Source organism: Thalassophryne amazonica, chromosome 16, assembly GCF_902500255.1.
Source record: "Thalassophryne amazonica chromosome 16, fThaAma1.1, whole genome shotgun sequence".
Taxonomy (NCBI): Eukaryota; Metazoa; Chordata; class Actinopteri; order Batrachoidiformes; family Batrachoididae; genus Thalassophryne; species Thalassophryne amazonica.
In genome coordinates this window covers 59,642,572-59,660,495 of record NC_047118.1, presented here as the reverse complement: position 1 = coordinate 59,660,495, position 17,924 = coordinate 59,642,572, and the positions used below count along the sequence as shown (strand labels likewise).

The 17,924-nt window shown below is 42.3% G+C and overlaps 1 long non-coding RNA gene across 1 annotated transcript; it reads right to left on the bottom strand.

The window, feature by feature from the left end:
* Positions 1-1,063: 1,063 nt before the first annotated feature.
* On the bottom strand, positions 1,064-17,273 carry LOC117527212. The gene is made up of 4 exons (XR_004565470.1): positions 17,264-17,273; positions 16,706-16,711; positions 14,235-14,249; positions 1,064-1,134 (listed from the first exon to the last, which is right to left on the bottom strand). It is a non-coding gene; the product is annotated as an uncharacterized LOC117527212 (long non-coding RNA).
* Between the last annotated feature and the right edge of the window lie 651 nt (positions 17,274-17,924).

Genomic DNA, 17,924 nt, shown 5'->3' with positions numbered 1-17,924 from the left:
TGAGAGTACACAACCCTTGTCAACACCTTGTCATGAACTTGGACCCAAAAAGGCTGGACACAAATGAAGGACTCACACCAAGGTGTAGAATGAATAAAAGGATTTACTTGGTAAACTGGCAGAGGCTACACAAAAAGACAGGGAAGAATCAGCAGCAGTATCCAAATCATGACACAAACTCGAGGTTGTTAGGTAAGAAGTTCAAAAAAACAAGGCATGGCAATAACAAAGAACAAGGACTGTGAAAAGGCCGGTAGCGATGACACAAGGTACGATGAACTGAAAAAGACTGTTGTGTGGGCCGCCAGAAGAGGAGGTACTGCTGGCCCACCACCAGAGGGCGCCCTGCCTGAAGTGCGGGCTTCAGGCACGAGAGGGCGCTGCCGCCACGGACACAGCCGGGAGTGACAGCTGTTACTCATTACTTCCTGACAGCTGTCACTCATTCTTCATCACCTCACTCCATAAAACCCAGACGTCATCTCCACCTCATTGCCGAGATATCGTACTTCATTGAAGGTAATATCCTCAGCCGTTTTGTGTTACAATATATCTGTATATTGTGAGTGTTTGCAGGAGTACCGGTTCCTCTATCTGTGGAAGCTGAGTGAGTGCAGGACGGCACTCTTTTCCCCTGAGGAATCACTGCGGTACTCATCACATATTGAGTGAGAGGTGGAGGTGGCATTCCCACCGTTATTGTTACTGGGTGTACACACACCCACACTTGACTGTCTTTGTTCTCGCCAGCAGTACCAGATCCGACAGTCGGAGACGGTGATCACCTGGGAATTCGGGACTTGGCGGCTCCAGTATTCACCAGGTTCGGTGGTGGCAGAAATCGTGTGGTTCCGGCCCTTCTCAGGACAGACGCCTTCTATCCTCGAGCCTGCCCACACGTCACCTTTGTAATTTGACTGTAATCATATTCTGAGATTGTCTGTATGTTCGTTGTGCACATTTCACAACATTAAATTGTAACCTTTTGGCTCATCTATTGACCGTTCATTTGCGCCCCCTGTTGTGGGTCCGTGTCACTACACTTTCACAACAGGATATCTCGGCCGTGTGTACTTAAACTTGCATGGCTTAATCTTTGAGACAAGCATATGCTACTGGCAGGATCATCCAGGTCTTCCATGTTTCCAGGATCAAACCTCACCACACCTCACCCCTCTGTGCTCCCGGTCCGGCGCCGCCTCCTGCCCGGATCATTGACGGGGAGCCGGCTTGGACAGTGCGCCGGCTCCTGGACGTCCGTCGAATGGGCCGGGGGTTCCAATATCTGGTGGACTGGGAAGGGTATGGACCTGAAGAACGCTCCTGGGTGAAGAGGAGCTTCATCCTGGATCCGGCCCTCCTGGCCGACTTCTACCGCCGACACCCCGACAAACCTGGTCGGGCGCCAGGAGGCGCCCATTGAGGGGGGGTCCTGCTGTGTGGGCCGCCAGAAGAGGAGGTACTGCTGGCCCACCACCAGAGGGCGCCCTGCCTGAAGTGCGGGCTTCAGGCACGAGAGGGCACTGCCGCCACGGACACAGCCGGGAGTGACAGCTGTTACTCATTACTTCCTGACAGCTGTCACTCATTCTTCATCACCTCACTCCATAAAACCCAGACGTCATCTCCACCTCATCGCCGAGATATCATACTTCATTGAAGGTAATATCCTCAGCCGTTTTGTGTTACAATATATCTGTATATTGTGAGTGTTTGCAGTAGTACCGGTTCCTCTATCTGTGGAAGCTGAGTGAGTGCAGGACGGCACTCTTTTCCCCTGAGGAATCACTGCGGTACTCATCACATATTGAGTGAGAGGTGGAGGTGGCATTCCCACCGTTGTTGTTACTGGGTGTACACACACCCACACTTGACTGTCTTTGTTCTCGCCAGCAATACCAGATCCGACAGTCGGAGACGGTGATCACCTGGGAATTCGGGACTTGGCGGCTCCAGTATTCACCAGGTTCGGTGGTGGCAGAAATCGTGTGGTTCCGGCCCTTCTCAGGACAGACGTCTTCTATCCTCGAGCCTGCCCACACGTCACCTTTGTAATTTGACTGTAATCATATTCTGAGATTGTCTGTATATTCGTTGTGCACATTTCACAACATTAAATTGTAACCTTTTGGCTCATCTATTGACCGTTCATTTGCGCCCCCTGTTGTGGGTCCGTGTCACTACACTTTCACAACAAAGACAGGAGGGTAATCAAAGGGCTTAAATAGAGCAGGTAATGAGGGGAGAATTAGGAACAGGTGTGAAAGAACAATCAGGAAGGAGGAGTGGCAAACTGAGGGGAAAAGACACGCCCAGACCCAACCCCAGACACAAGACAAGAGAGTGCAGTAACCAGAACACAAAACAAACCTGAACACAAAGCAATACAAAAATCCCAGATGAGTCCGTACCCTCACATGACACACCTCTGATTTCCTGTCTGTCACAAATATTTGTGATTTGTGGATGTGAATAAATGAAACAAGTATCAGTGGTCTCTAGTGGCTACCAAGACCCTACCATTAGCAACAAACCTTCATAAACAACCGCATAAGCATGTACAACTTTATTTTATGTTTGATTCATTTTGCATGTTAAAAGATGCCAACATGGCCCGAAATATGAGACGCACTGGTCCTCAGCTGTATCTATCACAGCCCAAAGTTTCGTATATGAAGCTAGAGGAGTTGTTATGGTGGGGAGGTGATAGTCTAGTGGTTAAGTGTTGGGCTTGACACCAGAGGATCCTCTGTTCAAATCCCAGCCTGAGCAGACAATCACTAAGGGTCCTTGGGCAAGGTCCTTAATCACCTAGTTGCCTCCAGGTGTGTAGTGGGCGCCTTGCATGGCAGCAGCCTGACATATGGGGTGAATGTGAGGCATTACTGTAAAGCGCTTTGAGTGTCTGATGCAGATGAAAAAAGCGCTATATAAATGCAGTCCATTTGTTATGGTGTTACTTACAGAAATTTTGTAGATCAGATCTTGCTCACTCGCTCGCTCACTATCTCCATTAATCCTGTGTTTGTCCTGCTCATCACAGGGACTATGTTTGTCTGTGTAGGCATAAAGTGTATAATTGCACAAGCCTTGTAATGACTGAAAATTTAAGGATATTATGAACATGTGTTATTACAATATGTGTAATTTTGGATGTCGATTAAGTCAGCTCTGAGATGCTGCTTTGGGTGTGTGATTAGCGACACTAAGTGCTGCACCACATTATGTTAATGTGTGCATATTCATTTTAATTGATAAGGTGCATTTCTGTTTGGATTCAGTGAGTAAATAGGTTTATGATTCAACTGTGAGGTCACTGTTGCCTGTACAGAGTTCATTGTGCCCCACCAGGGTTTCCATGCCAGAGAAACCACGAATGTCGTAAGTACAATTATAGCATCTAGACAGTGACACTCACCAACAGTATCAGTGGAGAAAGTATATTCTACTTAATAATTCTACTTAATAATTTGACCTTGAATATGTTCAAGGTCAAATTAGATTGTGCATTTTATAATCTCACTTATGATTTCCTATCCTTGTCTAATATTAACCATAGGTGTATCTGGCACTGTTTAACCACTAGAAATGATCAAAACGTGAGCAACATTGACTGTGACATTAACGGTCAAATGCTATTCATGTCTAAGGGCCCTTCACACGTAACACGATTGAAGTCAACTAGCGCATGAAGGAGGAATTGTATACCGTTCGTGAGAAATCGGAGCCTCATACACCTGTCGCTACAAGCATTCGTGCACACCAGTGGCCGAAAGGCAGAGTGTTCGATCCCTCTCTCGGCAGGTGTCGGCCAAATTCCAGGTGTCACACACGAACATCCAATACCACTCAGGAATGTGGTGCCATTCACACAGTCAGCATGAAAACAGAGCGCAGGCGACTACTTTCGAGCTGGCTGTGAAATTTGTCTTAAGTGCCCCACGAGTGTGGCATTGTGTCAATCAATCAATCAATTTTTTTTTTATATAGCGCCAAATCACAACAAACAGTTGCCCCAAGGCGCTTTATATTGTAAGGCAAGGCCATACAATAATGATGTAAAACCCCAACGGTCAAAACGACCCCCTCTGAGCAAGCACTTGGCTACAGTGGGAAGGAAAAACTCCCTTTTAACAGGAAGAAACCTCCAGCAGAACCAGGCTCAGGGAGGGGCAGTCTTCTGCTGGGACTGGTTGGGGCTGAGGGAGAGAACCAGGAAAAAGACATGCTGTGGAGGGGAGCAGAGATCGATCACTAATGATTAAATGCAGAGTGGTGCATACAGAGCAAAAACAGAAAGAAACAGTGCATCATGGGAACCCCCCAGCAGTCTACGTCTATAGCAGCATAACTAAGGGATGGTTCAGGGTCACCTGATCCAGCCCTAACTATAAGCTTTAGCAAAAAGGAAAGTTTTAAGCCTAATCTTAAAAGTAGAGAGGGTGTCTGTCTCCCTGATCTGAATTGGGAGCTGGTTCCACAGGAGAGGAGCCTGAAAGCTGAAGGCTCTGCCTCCCATTCTACTCTTATAAACCCTAGGAACTACAAGTAAGCCTGCAGTCTGAGAGCGAAGCGCTCTATTGGGGTGATATGGTACTACGAGGTCCCTAAGATAAGATGGGACCTGATTATTCAAAACCTTATAAGTAAGAAGAAGAATTTTAAATTCTATTCTAGAATTAACAGGAAGCCAATGAAGAGAGGCCAATATGGGTGAGATATGCTCTCTCCTTCTAGTCCCCGTCAGCACTCTAGCTGCAGCATTTTGAATTAACTGAAGGCTTTTTAGGGAACTTTTAGGACAACCTGATAATAATGAATTACAATAGTCCAGCCTAGAGGAAATAAATGCATGAATTAGTTTTTCAGCATCACTCTGAGACAAGACCTTTCTGATTTTAGAGATATTGCGTAAATGCAAAAAAGCAGTCCTACATATTTGTTTAATATGCGCTTTGAATGACATATCCTGATCAAAAATGACTCCAAGATTTCTCACAGTATTACTAGAGGTCAGGGTAATGCCATCCACAGTAAGGATCTGGTTAGACACCATGTTTCTAAGATTTGTGGGGCCAAGTACAATAACTTCAGTTTTATCTGAGTTTAAAAGCAGGAAATTAGAGGTCATCCATGTCTTTATGTCTGTAAGACAATCCTGCAGTTTAGCTAATTGGTGTGTGTCGTCTGGCTTCATGGATAGATAAAGCTGGGTATCATCTGCGTAACAATGAAAATTTAAGCAATACCGTCTAATAATACTGCCTAAGGGAAGCATATATAAAGTGAATAAAATTGGTCCTAGCACAGAACCTTGTGGAACTCCATAATTAACTTTAGTCTGTGAAGAAGATTCCCCATTTACATGAACAAATTGTAATCTATTAGACAAATATGATTCAAACCACCGCAGCGCAGTGCCTTTAATACCTATGGCATGCTCTAATCTCTGTAATAAAATTTTATGGTCAACAGTATCAAAAGCAGCACTGAGGTCTAACAGAACAAGCACAGAGATGAGTCCACTGTCCGAGGCCATAAGAAGATCATTTGTAACCTTCACTAATGCTGTTTCTGTACTATGATGAATTCTAAAACCTGACTGAAACTCTTCAAATAGACCATTCCTCTGCAGATGATCAGTTAGCTGTTTTACAACTACCCTTTCAAGAATTTTTGAGAGAAAAGGAAGGTTGGAGATTGGCCTATAATTAGCTAAGATAGCTGGGTCAAGTGATGGCTTTTTAAGTAATGGTTTAATTACTGCCACCTTAAAAGCCTGTGGTACATAGCCAACTAACAAAGATAGATTGATCATATTTAAGATCGAAGCATTAAATAATGGTAGGGCTTCCTTGAGCAGCCTGGTAGGAATGGGGTCTAATAAACATGTTGATGGTTTGGATGAAGTAACTAATGAAAATAACTCAGACAGAACAATCGGAGAGAAAGAGTCTAACCAAATACCGGCATCACTGAAAGCAGCCAAAGATAACGATACGTCTTTGGGATGGTTATGAGTAATTTTTTCTCTAATAGTTAAAATTTTGTTAGCAAAGAAAGTCATGAACTCATTACTAGTTAAAGTTAATGGAATACTCAGCTCAATAGAGCTCTGACTCTTTGTCAGCCTGGCTACAGTGCTGAAAAGAAACCTGGGGTTGTTCTTATTTTCTTCAATTAGTGATGAGTAGAAAGATGTCCTAGCTTTACGGAGGGCTTTTTTATAGAGCAACAGACTCTTTTTCCAGGCTAAGTGAAGATCTTCTAAATTAGTGAGACGCCATTTCCTCTCCAACTTACGGGTTATCTGCTTTAAGCTACGAGTTTGAGAGTTATACCATGGAGTCAGACACTTCTGATTTAAAGCTCTCTTTTTCAGAGGAGCTACAGCATCCAAAGCTGTCTTCAATGAGGATGTAAAACTATTGACGAGATACTCTATCTCCCTTACAGAGTTTAGGTAGCTACTCTGCACTGTGTTGTTATATGGCATTAGAGAACATAAAGAAGGAATCATATCCTTAAACCTAGTTACAGCGCTTTCTGAAAGACTTCTAGTGTAATGAAACTTATTCCCTACTGCTGGGTAGTCCATCAGAGTAAATGTAAATGTTATTAAAAAATGATCAGACAGAAGGGAGTTTTCAGGGAATACTGTTAAGTCTTCTATTTCCATACCATAAGTCAGAACAAGATCTAAGATATGATTAAAGTGGTGGGTGGACTCATTTACTTTTTGAGCAAAGCCAATAGAGTCTAATAATAGATTAAATGCAGTGTTGAGGCTGTCATTCTCAGCATCTGTGTGGATGTTAAAATCGCCCACTATAATTATCTTATCTGAGCTAAGCACTAAGTCAGACAAAAGGTCTGAAAATTCACAGAGAAACTCACAGTAACGACCAGGTGGACGATAGATAATAACAAATAAAACTGGTTTTTGGGACTTCCAATTTGGATGGACAAGACTAAGAGACAAGCTTTCAAATGAATTAAAGCTCTGTCTGGGTTTTTGATTAATTAATAAGCTGGAATGGAAGATTGCTGCTAATCCACCGCCCCGGCCCGTGCTACGAGCATTCTGACAGTTAGTGTGACTCGGGGGTGTTGACTCATTTAAACTAACATATTCATCCTGCTGTAACCAGGTTTCTGTTAGGCAGAATAAATCAATATGTTGATCAATTATTAGATCATTTACCAACAGGGACTTAGAAGAGAGAGACCTAATGTTTAATAGACCACATTTAACTGTTTTAGTCTGTGGTGCAGTTGAAGGTGCTATATTATTTTTTCTTTTTGAATTTTTATGCTTAAATAGATTTTTGCTGGTTATTGGTGGTCTGGGAGCAGGCACCGTCTCTACGGGGATGGGGTAATGAGGGGATGGCAGGGGGAGAGAAGCTGCAGAGAGGTGTGTAAGACTACAACTCTGCTTCCTGGTCCCAACCCTGGATAGTCACGGTTTGGAGGATTTAAGAAAATTAGCCAGATTTCTAGAAATGAGAGCTGCTCCATCCAAAGTGGGATGGATGCCGTCTCTCCTAACAAGACCAGGTTTTCCCCAGAAGCTTTGCCAATTATCTATGAAGCCCACCTCATTTTTTGGACACCACTCAGACAGCCAGCAATTCAAGGAGAACATGCGGCTAAACATGTCACTCCCGGTCCGATTGGGGAGGGGCCCAGAGAAAACTACAGAGTCCGACATTGTTTTTGCAAAGTTACACACCGATTTAATGTTAATTTTAGTGACCTCCGATTGGCGTAACCGGGTGTCATTACTGCCGACGTGAATTACAATCTTACCAAATTTACGCTTAGCCTTAACCAGCAGTTTCAAATTTCCTTCAATGTCGCCTGCTCTGGCCCCCGGAAGACAACTGACTATGGTTGCTGGTGTCGCTAACTTCACATTTCTCAAAACAGAGTCGCCAATAACCAGAGTTTGATCCTCGGCGGGTGTGTCGTCGAGTGGGGAAAAACGGTTAGAAATGTGAACGGGTTGGCGGTGTACACGGGGCTTCTGTTTAGGGCTACGCTTCCTCCTCACAGTCACCCAGTCAGCCTGCTTTCCCGGCTGCTCAGGATCTGCCAGGGGGGAACTAACGGCGGCTAAGCTACCTTGGTCCGCACCGACTACAGGGGCCTGGCTAGCTGTAGAATTTTCCACGGTGCGGAGCCGAGTCTCCAATTCGCCCAGCCTGGCCTCCAAAGCTACGAATAAGCTACACTTATTACAAGTACCATTACTGCTAAAGGAGGCCGAGGAATAACTAAACATTTCACACCCAGAGCAGAAAAGTGCGGGAGAGACAGGAGAAGCCGCCATGCTAAATCGGCTAAGAGCTAGTAGCTACGCTAAGCTAGCGGATTCCTAAAAACACGCAAAGTGAATAATGTGTAAATAATTTAGAGGTGATTCAGCAGAAGGAGTGCTTTAGTTAAGGCACGTAAAGATTACACTGGGAAACAAATCGTAATCTAGATAACTAGATCAATCTAACTGCGCAGATTAAACAGCTAACAGATACAGAAAAACACCGCTGTGCTCCGGAACAGGAAGTGATACAATACCGCAGTGAGAGCCAACAACCAGTAGAGCGTGTCGCGCCCCCTGCTTCCCCCAACACATGTGGCATGTGGGGGGGCACTTGCATGAAATGCTGATATGTATGAGGTCTGTTAGAAAAGTATCGGACCTTTTCATTTTTTCAAAAACCTGATGGATTTGAATCACGTGTGCTTGCATGAGCAAACCTTGAACCTTCGTGCGCATGCGTGAACTTTTTCACACCTGTCGATTGCATCATTTTCTGGTAAGCAGCCTTTGTGTGAGGTGTGTGTCGTGCGCTCGGCGTTTTTTCATTCTAAGGAAAAAGACGGAACGACTGGAGCAGCGCCGCATCAAATTTTGCCAGAAACTGCGCGACAGCCAGGTGTAAACCATTCGGATGATTCAGACGGCTTTTGCTGACTTTTCAGTCGTGTGACTATCCGAGAAATTGTGGAAGAGGTGGACATGTCACAGTATGTCCTGTGAGACTTCAACACAAAGGCGCTTTTGCTCTGCTGTTGGCAGCATTGTGCCGAAGTCATCGGCATGATTTTCACCGCCAATGTTTTCATGGTGAATTCTTCTGTCACAGAGGAATGTGCCGAAAAAGTGCTGATGTCCACCTCTTCCGCAATTTCTCGGACAGTCACACGACGGTCCCGCATCACCACAGCGTTCACTTTGGAAATGATCTGGTCATTTCTGCATGTTGATGGCCGACCGGAGCGTGGCTCGCTCTCCACCGTTGCGCAGATGTCTTTAAACCGGTTGTACCGCTCCTTAATCTGTGTGATGCCCATAGGATCGTCACCGAAAGCCGTCTGAATCTTCCAAATGGTTTCCACCTGGCTGTCGCCCAGTTTCTGGCAAAATTTGATGCGCCACTGCTCCAGTCGTTCCGTCTTTTTCCTTGAGAATGAAAAAACGCAGAGCACACGACACACACCTCACACAAAGGCTGCTTACCAGAAAATGATGCAATCGACAGGCGTGAAAAAGTTCACGCTTGCACACGAAGGTTCATGGTTTGCTCATGCAAGCACACGTGATTCAAATCCATCAGGTTTTTGAAAAAAAAAAATAAGGTCCGATACTTTTCTAACAGACCTCGTATGTACAGACATGATCACATGGGGACCAGCCAGCCACGTCTGAGCTCACACATCAGGGCAAGGTGCCTCTCGGCTGATCGCCACACACTGACAGCTGGAAATGACGGCTCAGTGCACACGTCGTGTAACATTACAAACACAGAGGCCACAGCCAGGACAGGTATATAAAATGACACAATTACCATCCTAATACATACACAATTACATAACAAATAACAAAAAATAATAATAATAATCACAGAGCAAAGAAAAGAAGAGTGACACTTTGTTCTGTGGGATGATTGAAAAAGTGGGTGTGTCCACATGAGCCACTGCTGTTGGAATCTCTGGACTTGGACCTCATAGCTGGAGAACACATATCGCGTTTTGAAGGACATGACATAACAACTTTATGCCGTGTGTGTGCGTGTGCTTGCTGTCCTCATATAGAAATACATTAAACATATATCGCCTTTGCCACAGGCTGGAGCGACTGCTCAGTGCGCACATCAGCAGGATGCTCCATGCGAAAAGGACCGTCTGATCATGTGAACATTCAGCTGTTGATCTGAATGTCATGTCACTTAACATGAGCTCTGGTCCACATGACGTGGTGTCTCTCCTCCACCACGCTGCTTGCTGGACACATGCGCGGTGCCGGCTGGACATGCGGGGCCAGCAAATGTGGACATGATAAGAGAGCACTGCTTCATTCATGTCATGTCACGACATGACGTCTGTGACCATGGGTCATCTACAGAGGAACAGACGGTTCATACTTGTATTGTCTGCTCGCTAAGAGGGATTCAATAAATTGCGGTGTTTTTTATGGTGTGTGTTTTTTTTTTCTCCACAGCAGTGGCGCGATGTGGTGCAACACGTTCCAGCTGCTCACAGTATGTGCGCATGCATGAAACCATCACTGGTGTATCGTGCACGCCTGTCCGACTCTGCATCCCTCCCGACAGCTGGCGGAATGTTTCATGGTTCCCCATTTTGTTTTTGGTTGGCTGATTTTCTTCCAGTTCCTATGTCTTTCGTGTTATGTGTGAAGGGACCCTAATAGCCCTTCAGATCTATTGCCTCTGATTCATGAGTTCCAAGCCTTCCCCCTTTCTATTTGCATTGGGGAGCAATTTGGCCTTGTGCTGTGACCTTTACCTTTGACCAAAGAACCTGGAAATTTAAAGGGTTCAGCTTTGGGTGGAATTTAACTAATGTATAAAGTTTGGTTAAAATCCCTCCATTAGTTTTTTTGCTATCTTGTTAAAGGGTGAACAGACACACATATGTAGGTGAAAACAATAAACCTAATGATGACTGTTACTGTTTACTCTATTAGTATTTATGACAAGAATAATTTTGGCTACATTTTTTGTGCCCTCCTCAAGAACTCCTCTTGAAAATTTCGCTGCTCACAGTCACCCAACAGTGAAATAACATTTCCAATCATGGACTGAATGAAATTTTTTTTAAATAGTGCTAACCAAAAAACAAACAATCAATCAAATAATCTTGATCTTGAATACTGAAGTCTTACTGGCCAGTTACATATCTGAGAAATCCTGAAAGCAAATAATGAGCTAGAGTGCAGTTTTAATTTAATTTTTTATAAATGGCTGCATGTTAGTGTCTCATTATATTAAAGACAAGTGTATATATATATATATATATATATATATATATATATATATATATATATATATATATATATATATATATATTATACAAATAATGGATGGTAAGGAGTCCAACATAGAGAAATATTGGATGAAGAAAAGTTATAGTGGACGAGGCGTAGCCGACGACTTGCCATCCATCGTTATGTTCTCCACCCCTCTCCCAAATTAAGCAAACAACAAAGAGTCAAGTAAATTAGATCAATTTATTTTGTTGTGAACAGCATATGATTGCTTCTAAAATGTCAGTAGTGTGCTTCTCTACCTTCTTAGTGTTTTTTGCATCCTTGGAGTTCAATATTTCCACCAGTTCCTCCTCTGTGAACTCAGCAAACCTCGCTGACAGACAATTTTCTGCTGTTGTTGACATGTTTGTTGCCATTTTTTCAACCAGCGTCTGTCAGCTAGTTCCTGACCTTTGTATGCCATGCTCTGATTGGCTAGCTGTTGGCAGTAAGCTCTAACACTATTGGTCAGTGGGAACCGATCCAATATAACTTTTTGTCCGAGCCTTTTTGGATCCTTTTGGATCCAACATAAGTTTCTGGCACCAAGCATGCCAAAATACAGGTAAATGATGGACAGAAAGGCTAATCTGTGATTGGCTATTGCAATCTGAGTGGTGAATAGATAGATAGATAGATAGATAGATAGATAGATAGATAGATAGATAGATAGATAGATAGATAGATAGATAGATAGATAGATAGATAGATAGATAGATAGATAGATAGATAGATAGATAGATAGATAGATAGATAGATAGATAGATAGATAGATAGATAGATAGATAGATAGATAGATAGATAGATAGATAGATAGATAGATAGATAGATAGATAGATAGATAGAGCACACAAATAAATAACATTAATACGATTAATACAATAAATAGCCAATCAGTAAATATTTTCAAGTCAATGAGTAAGAAACAACAAATCCTTTATCTTTGTGTAGATCAACAATGAAAATCATTTATTCTACTGGAGTCCATTCTTTCTTTTTTAAAGAACTCATTGTAAAATTGATCTCTTTAAAAATAGGTATTGTCAGTGAAATGAAAAACACTAGTGACATCTACCGTTAGAAAAATATAACTGCATGTTTCTTTCTTTTCATTTTTCTTTTGTTTCCTCTTTTTTGGTGTAATGTGGCTGGGATTTGAAAACTATCAGACCATGAAAACACAAGTTTAATCAAGAATGTTCTCCAGAGCAAGCTTCAGAAACATGAAAACTGGAACAGCTCCAGAACCAGATTAAAATGATGGTCAAATCAGGATAAAATGCCACAGTCAGATCTAAATCATTCAAAAAGAGAACAACGGTCAAATCTCGACTGGTGTTTCAGTCAGCACCAGATGAGATATATTTAAATGTCATATAAAACAAATAATGAATGTTTTCTATTCATGCAATGGAACAAAAAAAATCATTCACTAAAAGATGGGATGCACTCTCATAAACATTGATTATTTGCCTATTGTCTCTTACGTTTAACTGTTAAAGACATCCACCCCACTTTTTTGTATAGAGTGCAAATTGCAGTGGTTCCGTCCAGCAGCCCATTTGACCAGGGTTTTGGGGGGTTTCTTTGGTCAGTGTTCTTTTTTTGTGTGTGTGTGTGTGTGTGTGTGTGTGTGTAGTGCATGTTTAAACTCACCCTGTAGGTCATTTCTTGTGATCTGTCTTGTGTGTTTTTGATTAGGTTTGTCCACCTCTGAGTCCTCACTGTCCTGTCTAGTCTTCCTGTTGCACTGTGCACCTGCTCTCCTGCCTGTGTGTGTGTGTGTGTGTGTGTGTGTGTGTGTGTGTGTGTGTGTGTGTGTGTGTGTGTGTGTGTGTGTGTGTGTGTGTGTGTGTGTGTGTGTGTGTGTGTGTGTGTGTGTGTTCCCTAACCTGTGCATTTGTCACCTTACTTCCATCTTGTCTCTGTCCTCTCCACCTGGTCTCTTGGGTCTCATGTCCACTGTCCACTCTGCTTGTATATCCCATGCAAAAGTTTGGGCAGGCCTGATAATTTTCATGATTTTCCTTTATAAATCATTTCAGTTAAATATATCATATAGCAGGCAAACACACTGATATTTAAGAAGTGAAATGAAGTTTCTAGTATACAGAAAGTGTGCAATAATTATTTAAACAAAATTAGGCAGGTGCATAAATTTGGGCACCCTTGTCATTTTATTGATTTGAATACATTTAGCACTAATTATTGGATCCTCTAAACAACTCTCAAATGACCTGAAAACAAAGATTGTTCAACATCATGGTTTAGGGGAAGGATGCAAAAAGCTATCTCAGAGATTTCAGCTGTCAGTTTCCACTGTGAGGAACTTAGTGAGAAAATGGGAGACCACAGGCACAGTCGTAGTTAAGGCCCGAAGTGGCAGGCCAAGAAAAATCTCAGATAAGCTGAAGTGAAGAATGGTGAGAGCAGTCATAGTCAACCCACAGACCTGCTCCAAAGACCTATAACATGATCTTGCTGCAGATAGTGTCTCTGTGCATCGTTCAACTATACAGCACACTTTGTACAAGGAAATGCTGTATGATGCTGTAATGCAGAGGAAGCCTTTTCTGCCTACATGCCACAAACAAAGTTGCTTGAGGTATGCTAAAGCAGATTTGGACAACCCAGCTTCATTTTGGAATAAGGTGCTGTGGACTGATGAAACTAAAACTGAGTTATTTGGACATAACAAGGGGCGGTATGCATGGCTGAAAAAGAACACAGCATTCCAAGAAAAACTCTTGCTGCCTACAGTAAAATTTGGAGGTGGTTCCATCATGCTGCGGGGCTGTGTGGCCAGTGCAGGTACTGGGAATCTTGTTAAAGTTGAGGGTCACATGGATTCCAGTCAATATCAGCAGATTCTTGAGAACAATGTTCAAGAATCAGTGACAAAGCTGAAGTTGCGCTGGGGCTGGATCTTTCAAGATGACCCTAAACACTGCTCAAAATCTTCTAAGGCATTCATGCAGAGGAACAAGTACAACGTTCTGGAATGGCCATCTCAGTCCCCAGACCTGAATATTATTGAAAATCTGTGGTGTGATTTTAAGCAGGCTGTCCATGCTCTGAAACCAACAAACCTGGGATGTTTTGTAAAAAAGAATGGTCCAAAATACCTTCAACCAGAATCCAGACTCTCATTGGAAGCTATAGGAATCATTTAGAGGCTGTTATTTCTGCAAAAGGAGGATCTACTAAATGCTGATGTATTTTTTTCTGTTGGGGTGCCCAAATTTATGCACCTGCCTAATTTTGTTTAAAGAATTATTGCACACTTTCTGTAAATCCTGTAAACTTCATTTCACTTCTCAAATATCACTGTTTGTCTGTTATATGATATATTTAACTGAAATTTCTGATCCAAACAACCACTGATTTATAAAGGAAAATTATGGAAATCATCAAGGGTGCCCAAACTTTTACATACCACTGTAGGTCTCAGGTTATATCATGGTTTCCTTCCGTGGTGTGTCTTCCTAGTTCTGATTACCCAAGTTATGTGGGTTTTTTGTTCTACACTGTATTTTTGTTCTCATTGTAGCCATGGGTTATTTTCAGGTCTTGGCTTCTCCCCTATTTCATGCCTCTCTTGCATTTTCTAATAGGTCACTTTGCTTTTGTTGTTTGAGTTCTCCCTAGGTCTTTGATTGTTCCAGGTTTAGTGTTTCTATTTTGCTCTTCAGGTTTGCTTTTTATTTCTTAGACATATATTGGATGTTGTGTGTATATGTAATATTTGAGATAGTCTTGTGTTATATTTTGTCTTGGGAATGCCTTGGTTTTGGTGCCCTCGTGTGGTTATATTCAGTCCTTCACTTCCCTGTGGCGTTTTTAGTGATTACTTATTTACACCCGTGTCAATTAGACATCTTATTTATAACATACCCTGTTTGTCTTGAGTTTTGGGGTCCTTTGTCTTTCTGTGAATGGCCAAAGAGCTGCTCCGCCCCCCCGGGTAGTAAGTACTGTGTTCTGTTTTTTCCCCCCTTTGAAAAGAATTGTATTTTTTTATCCAGAGTCCCTCACTGTTTTCTCCCATCCACCTGTATGCTTTGGTTTGTTATTTTTGCTGTAAATAAATTTGTCAGGCTGCGTTACACTTACAGGCACAGAGTGACTGGGCACAACTGCAGGAAATGGTAAATGATAAATGGACTGTATTTATATATATAGCGCTTTTCCATCTGCATTAGACACTCAAAGCGCTTTACACATCAGTGCCTCACATTCACCCCAATGTGAGGCTACTGCCATGCAACGTGCCCACTACACACTGGGAGCAACTAGGGGATTAAAGAACTTGCCCCATGGGCAAGGTCAGGTTGGAATTTGAACCGACGCAGGTCTCACGGACACAATTGTTGGAGTGGTAAAAAGGCTTTATCTTGAAAACAGTAACAGGTTCGATACAGTGTAGGGTCCACCTAACCCCCCGACCTTTGAAAATCAACTTGTCTTAAATTTGTTCTACCCCACAGAAAAACCTATTCTGTCCAGATTTTAGGTAAACTGAAGCATGGTAAGGTATGCCACCATGGCACTGAAATTTCGCATATGGATTTTTATTGAAAATATGAGTTTTTGCAAGATAACCCAAAAACTAAGACAGACAGGCCTTTAATTACTATTGAAGTTGAATACAACCTCTGGCAAAAATTATGGAATCACCGGCCTCAGAGGATGTTCATTCAGTTGTTTAATTTTGTAGAAAAAAAGCAGATCACAGACATGACACAAAACTAAAGTCACTTCAAATGGCAACTTTCTGGCTTTAAGAAACACTATAACAAATCAGGAAAAAAAAATTGTGGCAGTCAGTAACGGTTACTTTTTTAGACCAAGCAGAGAGAAAAAAATATGGAATCACTCAATTCTGAGGAATAAATTATGGAATCACCCTGTAAATTATCATCCCCAAAACTAACACCTGCATCAAATAAGATCTGCTCGTTAGTCTGCATCTAAAAAGGAGTGATCACACCTTGGAGAGGAAACAAAGGAGAGGATTATCAAACTCTTAAAAGAGGGTAAATCATCACGCAATGTTGCAAAAGATGTTGGTTGTTCACAGTCAGCTATGTCTAAACTCTGGACCAAATACAAACAACATGGGAAGGTTGTTAAAGGCAAACATACTGGTAGACCAAGGAAGACATCAAAGCGTCAAGACAGAAAACTTAAAGCAATATGTCTCAAAAATCGAAAATGCACAACAAAACAAATGAGGAACGAATGGGAGGAAACTGGAGTCAACGTCTGTGACCGAACTGTAAGAAACCGCCTAAAGGAAATGGGATTTACATACAGAAAAGCTACATGAAAGCCATCATTAACACCTAAACAGAAAAAAAACAAGGTTACAATGGGCTAAGGAAAAGCAATCTTGGACTGTGGATGACTGGATGAAAGTCATATTCAGTGATGAATCTCGAATCTGCATTGGGCAAGGTGATGATGCTGGAACTTTTGTTTGGTGCCATTCCAATGAGATTTATAAAGATGACTGCCTGAAGAGAACATGTAAATTTCCACAGTCATTGATGATATGGGGCTGCATGTCAGGTAAAGGCACTGGGGAGATGGCTGCCATTACATCATCAATAAATGCACAAGTTTACGTTGATATTTTGGACACTTTTCTTATCCCATCAATTGAAAGGATGTTTGGGGATGATGAAATCATTTTTCAAGATGATAATGCATCTTGCCGTAGAGCAAAAACTGTGAAAACATTCCTTGCAAAAAGACACATAGGGTCAATGTCATGGCCTGCAAATAGTCCGGATCTTAATCCAATTGAAAATCTTTTGTGGAACTTGAAGAAAATGGTCCATGACAAGGCTCCAACCTGCAAAGCTGATCTGGCAACAGCAATCAGAGAAAGTTGGAGCCAGATTGATGAAGAGTACTGTTTGTCACTCATTAAGTCCATGCCTCAGAGACTGCAAGCTGTTATAAAAGCCAGAGGTGGTGCAACAAAATACTAGTGATGTGTTGGAGCGTTCTTTTGTTTTTCATGATTCCATAATTTTTTCCTCAGAATTGAGTGATTCCATATTTTTTTCCCTCTGCTTGGTCTAACAAAGTAACCGTTACTGACTGCCACAATTTTTTTTCCTGATTTCTTATAGTGTTTCTTAAAGCCAGAAAGTTGCCATTTGAAATGACTTTAGTTTTGTGTCATGTCTTTTTTCTACAAAATTAAACAACTGAATGAACATCCTCCGAGGCCGGTGATTCCATAATTTTTGGCAGGGGTTGTATAAACTTGTGGTTTCTGAACATTTTAAACCTATCCAGAGGTCTCCAGCAGCTCTCTCTCCAGCCTCTGAACGTCTCTGGCTAAGACGTACATGTGCGCGCACACATTGTCAAGACAAAGCTGCTGCAGCTGGCTGTGGACAGCACAGACTCCCTGCAGAAATGATCACATGCTGGAGCTTCATTTTGATTTTGTTTAAAAGCATCAAGGTCACCGTTCACTTCGTTTTTCTTTTGTTAGTTTCAGTTTCGTTTCAGTCTTTTATGCGCGCTGCACTCGCAGGCTTTTCAGTGATGGGAGAAGTCTAGGCTCATTCGT